The following is a 6,847-nucleotide window of genomic DNA, read 5'->3' on the forward strand; positions in this document are numbered from 1 at the left end:
GGGCGGACCTGGGCCGTGGCAAGGCGTGGGCGGATCCGGCAGTGCAGGAAACCAGGGCGGATCCGGCAGTGCAGGAAGCCAGGGCGGATCCGGCAGTGCAGGAAGCCAGGGCGGATCCGGCAGTGCAGGAAGCCAGGGCGGATCCGGCAGTGCAGGAAGCCAGGGCGGATCAGGCAGTTCAGGTGGCCAGGGTGGATCAGGCAGTTCAGGTGGCCAGGGTGGACCAGACAGTGCAGGAGGCCAGGGTGGACCAGACAGTTCAGGTGGCCAGGGTGGATCAGGCAGTTCAGGTGGCCAGGGTGGACCAGACAGTGCAGGAGGCCAGGGTGGACCAGACAGTTCAGGTGGCCAGGGTGGACCAGACAGTTCAGGTGGCCAGGGTGGATCAGGCAGTTCAGGTGGCCAGGGTGGACCAGACAGTGCAGGAGGCCAGGGTGGACCAGACAGTGCAGGAGGCCAGGGCGGATCAGACAGTTCAGGTGGCCAGGGTGGACCAGACAGTTCAGGTGGCCAGGGTGGACCAGACAGTTCAGGTGGCCAGGGTGGACCAGACAGTTCAGGTGGCCAGGGTGGACCAGACAGTTCAGGTGGCCATGGCGGCGCGGCCTCCATGGTCCTATCAAGGACCCTACTGCCCCCCCCAAAAATTTTCTTGGGGACAGCTATGGGGTTATGGGCTGGAACAGACAACGACTCCAGAACAGAAATGACGTGAAAAGTCTCAGCAGTCGTGACGTGAACAGGATCTGGCTCGGCAGACGTGACGTGAACAGTCTCTGGCTCGGCAGACGTGACGTGAACAGTCTCTGGCCCGGCAGACGTGACGTGAACTTCAAATGTGTGCACCGACCACACACACCATATGGCTGTGGCCATAATTGTTAGTGTAGCCATAACTGAGGGCTCAGGTTCAGGCGTGGCGGCGGCCATCTTGTCAGGAGACACAGGCTCGGTGGCGGCCATCTTGTCAGGAGACACAGGCTCGGCGGCGGCCATCTTGTCAGGAGACACAGGCTCGGCGGCCGACGTGGCGTGAACAGACTCGGACTTGGCAGGCGTGACGTGAAGAGACCCAGACATGGCAGACATGACGTGAAGAGATTCAGGCTTGGCAGACATGACCTGAAGAGATTCAGGCTTGGCAGACATGACGTGAAGAGATTCAGGCTTGGCAGACATGACGTGAAGTGGCTCAGGCTTGGCAGGCATGACGTGAAGTGGCTCAGGCTTGGCAGATACTGTGGGTCTGTGGGGCTTCTCCTCAAAACCCACAGTAAATGAGGAACCGCTCAATAATAGGGCATAGTCAATATATTGGGCCAAGGACCAGTGGATTTTTCCCCCAGGAAGCTGGGAGCGAATGGGCTCATTCAGACTCACTCTAAATATGTCCTTGAGGGCCACATCATTAAAATCCAATTGGCAACACAGCCCACAAAATTTCTCCACATACGTTTCCAGGGGAAGATTCCCCTGGCGTAGGTTTAGGAGGGCAACCGCTGGGTTCATTGTAGGAGGTCAAGTATTCTGTAATAAAGGATCCACTGGAGGCAAGTTGAGAGATGAGAACCCATGTGCAGTTTATTATAACTAAAACAAAACATGAAACAAAAACCAAAGCAACAACATGAACTTTGCACAACAGCAGACTACAGGAAACAATACTTGACAAAGACACATGGCAAACATGAGGGCTTAAATACACAGACTAATGACAAAACAAGGGACACCTGTGAACAATGATCAGACAATTAACCAATGACAAGACATGGCAGGATCACATGACAAACAGGGAATCACATTACAGACATGGAAACAAGACATGACAGAAACATGACCAGAACAAACCCAAAACGTGACACTTACATGGAGATTAGCCATTTACAGATGTAAAAATAATAATAAACGTGAGGATAGTTGATTAAGAAACTTGGAGTTATTAGAACATTTCCTCTGATTTAACAGGAATTTGATCCTTGCTATAAAAAACAAGGTGACAAATGAAATTGAAATTTAACAATAAAAGTATGATTAAGATAAAGAAAAGCTTCTTAAGTTAGAGATAACTAGAGAGGTATTATCAGGACTGAGGTTAACTTAATGATAAATTGAAAAAGAAGATTGTCAACAAACAATGAAAGAACCTAGTGTGTTGTTGTCTGCCAGGAATGTAGGATGAGTTCTCCTCAAAGTAATAATGAATGACCCAGTGACTATCAGCGAGCACATGGATGGATGCATAGGACTGTTTATGTAACAGGGTTGCAGTGGACTACATGCGATGAATGTTTGAAAGACATTAACCAAAGTAATTAATTTGCTGGTATATATGGTACGCAATAGGCATAGAATTTGGGGCATGGACCTTTGGTGATTTAACTATTTAAGGCAAAATTACGGAACAAAGGTGTACAAAGAAATCAGACCGAAACAGCTGGGTGTTTCTAGCGTCGTAAATATGGTCATAATGTATTGAAATAAATACAAATGACGTAGAAAGCAAGTGGCTGCTGGTTTTGTCCCAGGAGACGTGGGAGAAAACTAGAGAGCCTAAAATCTTGCTTTGAAGAAGGCAAAATATTCCAACCAAAGTGAGAAATGGTTAATGGAAACAATTGCTAAAAGCTATTTACAATATAGTGTAAGAATTGATCACAATAAAAAATCTCCCAAAAAGGGGGAATGTGATTAAATGCACTATATATATAAAAAAAATAAAAAAATAATTTTTTTTTTTATAAAAAGTCCCAATGACATGATTGAAAGGCAGAGGTGATCCTGTGTGCCAGTGAACTTCTGGAAGGGGGAGAGCCTGCTAGAGGTTCACTCAGCACGACAGGCTGGTCTTCAAGGAAATAGTGAACAGGACCAGCAAAGCACCTCGAGTGCCTGTGCCAAGAGAAAGAGCTGGCACAAGATTAACAAAACAGTAAAATATTAAAAGTTTTTGATGAGGGTAGAGTGATACTTTGGAATTTACTTATCAAAACCAATTAAAGTAAATAGTCCAAAAAGAGGAAGAATAATGCTGAAATATAGAAAAATCCTGCTAATATAAATCAATTGCTGTGGGTAAATGATAATTATTGATTGTTTAAATTATTATGGATGTAGCACCCATTTGGAATTTTGTTGATTTTACTGTAGCCTAACTGTACAAGCGATTTAAGTGAACTAAAGCTTTTTGGGAGCAAAAGAAAGCAGGAAGTTGTGCTATAAAGCTAATGTGGAAAATCTACAAGTATAAAAGATAGAAAGTGGGAAAATATATTTAATAGTACATAAAGGAAGAACATTTGAATAGTGCATTATGGAACTACTGAAATTATGGGATTCTCATATCTGCATAATCTTGCCTGATGAATCCACCGTATAAAGCACTAGAATATAGGTGAAGTAAATTAGGGTCAAAAATTGGAGAAAAACCCTCAATGATATTAGTATTACAAACGAAAAGAACAAGATGGTTTAAAGTGAATGTCCTGATAGAAATATTTAATAGGAAGGTAAACGGAGATTATTCACTGTAAGGTGAATCTCCCCTGAAGGAACATTACAGGAAATTAAGATTTTGTCGATAAGACAGAAAAGTATACATTTGGTTAGAACTGGAATATTTGGGGGAAATGGAAAGACATCTGTAAACACTGCAACAGTGTAGTCAGTCTTAGCAACGTTTAAGAACATCATTCATGGACAAATTAAATATGAATTGTGTAAGAATGTAATTTAGAAAATGGCATAGAAGCAAATCCTAAAAGTCTTAATACAGTTATGGAGACTTATTTGGTGATAATGAAAGTAATATTTTGAAAACTATTAAATAATGTGAAGAATATTGAAGAATATTCTAGCATTGGCTAGAAGGAAAAATAACCAAAAGATAATGGTAATATAAGATAAAATACATGGAGGCTAATACCTCCTACTTGTAGTAAGAGTGAGAAATGAAAAATGATATAAAACATAGGTTATTTTTAAACATCATCCTAAATATCATGATAAAATTAAAAATTAAAATAGACAGTATTTCTTTTTAGAGGGAAAAAAAATGTGTGCACGTACTTGGCAGCAGAAACGAAGAGTGATATTAAATCACGAATATGATAGCATATGAGCATGTAGGCCAATAATATTTAATGAGAGTCACATAAAATAGATTAGGATTATGGAAAATATTGCAGTATCTGTTATATTAAAGCATTCTAATATGCAGAAAGAAGACTAGAAAGACTAGAAAAATTGGGAGAGAAACTGGATAAGGATGGTCAATCAACTTGTAGAAGAGTTGAGAAAACAACTTAAAGTTAATTTAGTATGTTTCCATAACAAACAAAAAGAAATGAATAATTGAAAATTAGCTCATTATGAATAATAGGTGCTAGTAGACATATTGTAATGTTGACCTGACTGACACTTCTGGATGCAGGCTTATCATGGAAGTGTTTGAGAACAGCAAGAGAGCAGATGAGGACAAACAAGCTCTCATTATCATCCATGCAAGAGGCCATCATCCAAATGGCCTTGACTGAATCTGGAACCCTTCCAAAGAAGGGGGTGGAAATAGCAGAAGAAGTCCTACAGTATATAGTTTGTATATGCCTCTTATTCAGTCAAATAGACTATACAACAAGATAGACTGTAATAGTAAGAAACGTCCGCTCTGCATCCACCAGCACTGAGACCTTAGCTGGGGTCAGTTAAACCTTTTGGGAAATCCTGGTAAATATTATTACTTTATTATTTTAATGATTTATAATAAATAAATAAAATAAGAACCGTAGAACTAAAAGGACTATTATGAAGTGGGTGTTTGATATTGTAAACATAAAATGTAATAATTTTATGTCATCTATAATGCCAGTTGTGTTTATGGTTTTAACTGACTGATAAATACATGTTGATTTAAGAAAATGAAATATATTATTGTAAATGAATAAAGAATAATTTAATTGTATTATGTGAAAATGTATTATACTATAGTAACAAACAAATCTGGGGTAGGAAAAGATGATACCTTTTAGATTTAACTAAGGAGACGTTTAGGGTGAGAACTCCTGATAAAATGATTTAATTATTGGCTTAATTTTTGAGGATTTAAAATGTGTGTGGTGCCACCAAATACTGATGTAACAAAGTGTGAACCTTATTATAATGGGGATGTAAAGATAATTTATAGTAAGAACTTACTGAAAATAATGTTGTTGTTTTTGCTTTTGAAATATTCTTAAATCTTTATGAATTAAAGAATTCATTGGCTTCAGTGGACTTTGAATGTATATAATATATTAAGGAAATTAAAATATATGCTATGCTAATTGAAGAAGAAACTCTTGTGACCGTAGGGCATGTTAAAAGATGAACTTGTAAATTTAATTTAAAATATAAGAGGTTTAAAGATGGACATTATTAACTTGAGAGATTGTTTATAAACTTTACAATGGGAACCTTATGTATAACAAGGAACAAATTGATTTATTGACTTATATAATTTATGTTTGAATATATAGTGTTCTCAGATATTAAGGGAAACATTAGAAGAATTACTCTGGATACAAAGGTTTAATTACTGGATTGTTCTGATTATAGTAAATGTATGAAATGTAACCATAATTAACCAGATAAATAATTGTAGGATGTGATATGTTTATGCAACAATTACTAAAAAAGGGTATTGTTATATTTGATGGTACAATTATGATATCTGAGAATCTGTTAATGCTTAAGAAATGATTACTGGATTTAGTGTAAGATATTTGAATGAGAAAATGAGTTGCATGACAATATTTGACCCAGAGGTTTGGAACGGGACGTTTCAAGCAATAATAAAAAAAGAAACCTTGTGCACTGTTTGAACATTGAATACATTTCAAGACTGGTACAAACCAAGGGGGATGTTTAAACTAGTAGTTTGGGCAAGAAAACCCATCATACCCCAGAGATATTAACTTTGTGCCCTAAAGACCCTAGGAGATGTCAGCGGCTCACGTTTCCACGTTTCACCTGGAAGCTGGGCTAGGGGTGGAGCCGCGCCTCTAAGGGGGGACCGGGTGCTTGAAGTACTGGATTTTTGTTGAGATCCAAATTGGCCTAATACATGATAAACAAGCAGAGCACAAAGTTTTATCCCTTAATAAATAAATCATTTTAATACAATTACAAAAGAATTATAATTGATTATTTCTGTTATGGGAACCAGAAAACAAAACTGGGTGAAATACTGCATGAACTGTAACAAACCAATCTATTTAAGAATGATGGACAAATGTCCATGTTATTGGTAAAGTTTGATGAAGTGAACAAAGTCTGTGCTACAATTATGAGAATGAAGGATAAAGAGTCAGGATAATTGCATGAAGGGGGTGTTGTATAATATCAAGAAAATGCAATTACCTGCCTCCTTATTTATTATAGATGCCTTTTTGTTACACATATTTAGCCAATGTATTGGATATAATGCGTTGCATTCAATGTTGTTATTTAATTTGTTTGTAAAAGATGGCTTATATTGTTTTGGCATAGATGTACAGTAAATGGTTATGTGTGAATATGTGACTGTGCTAACCCATGTTAAGAGAAGCAGAAAAGTGCGATTATGTGTGTGCGCTAGAGGACTCCTACAACTTTAAATGAACTCAGCCATTGTAGTTGAGTTTACTGGAGTTCAAGGACATGAAGAGGTGGACCGCTTGCACCTGACTGGAGAAGGATCTGGGAAACTTTGGAGGAGTGTCAACCTAACGCTTGTTGTAAACAAGGAGTATAAAAGACTGATGAACTGACTGCCTCTTGGGATACTGATACGCCAGAGCCCCCGACGCCTAGAAGCCCAGAGCAGAAGAGAAGA

The sequence above is a fragment of the Leuciscus leuciscus genome, assembly GCF_965113295.1.
Source record: "Leuciscus leuciscus genome assembly, chromosome: 1".
Taxonomy (NCBI): Eukaryota; Metazoa; Chordata; class Actinopteri; order Cypriniformes; family Leuciscidae; genus Leuciscus; species Leuciscus leuciscus.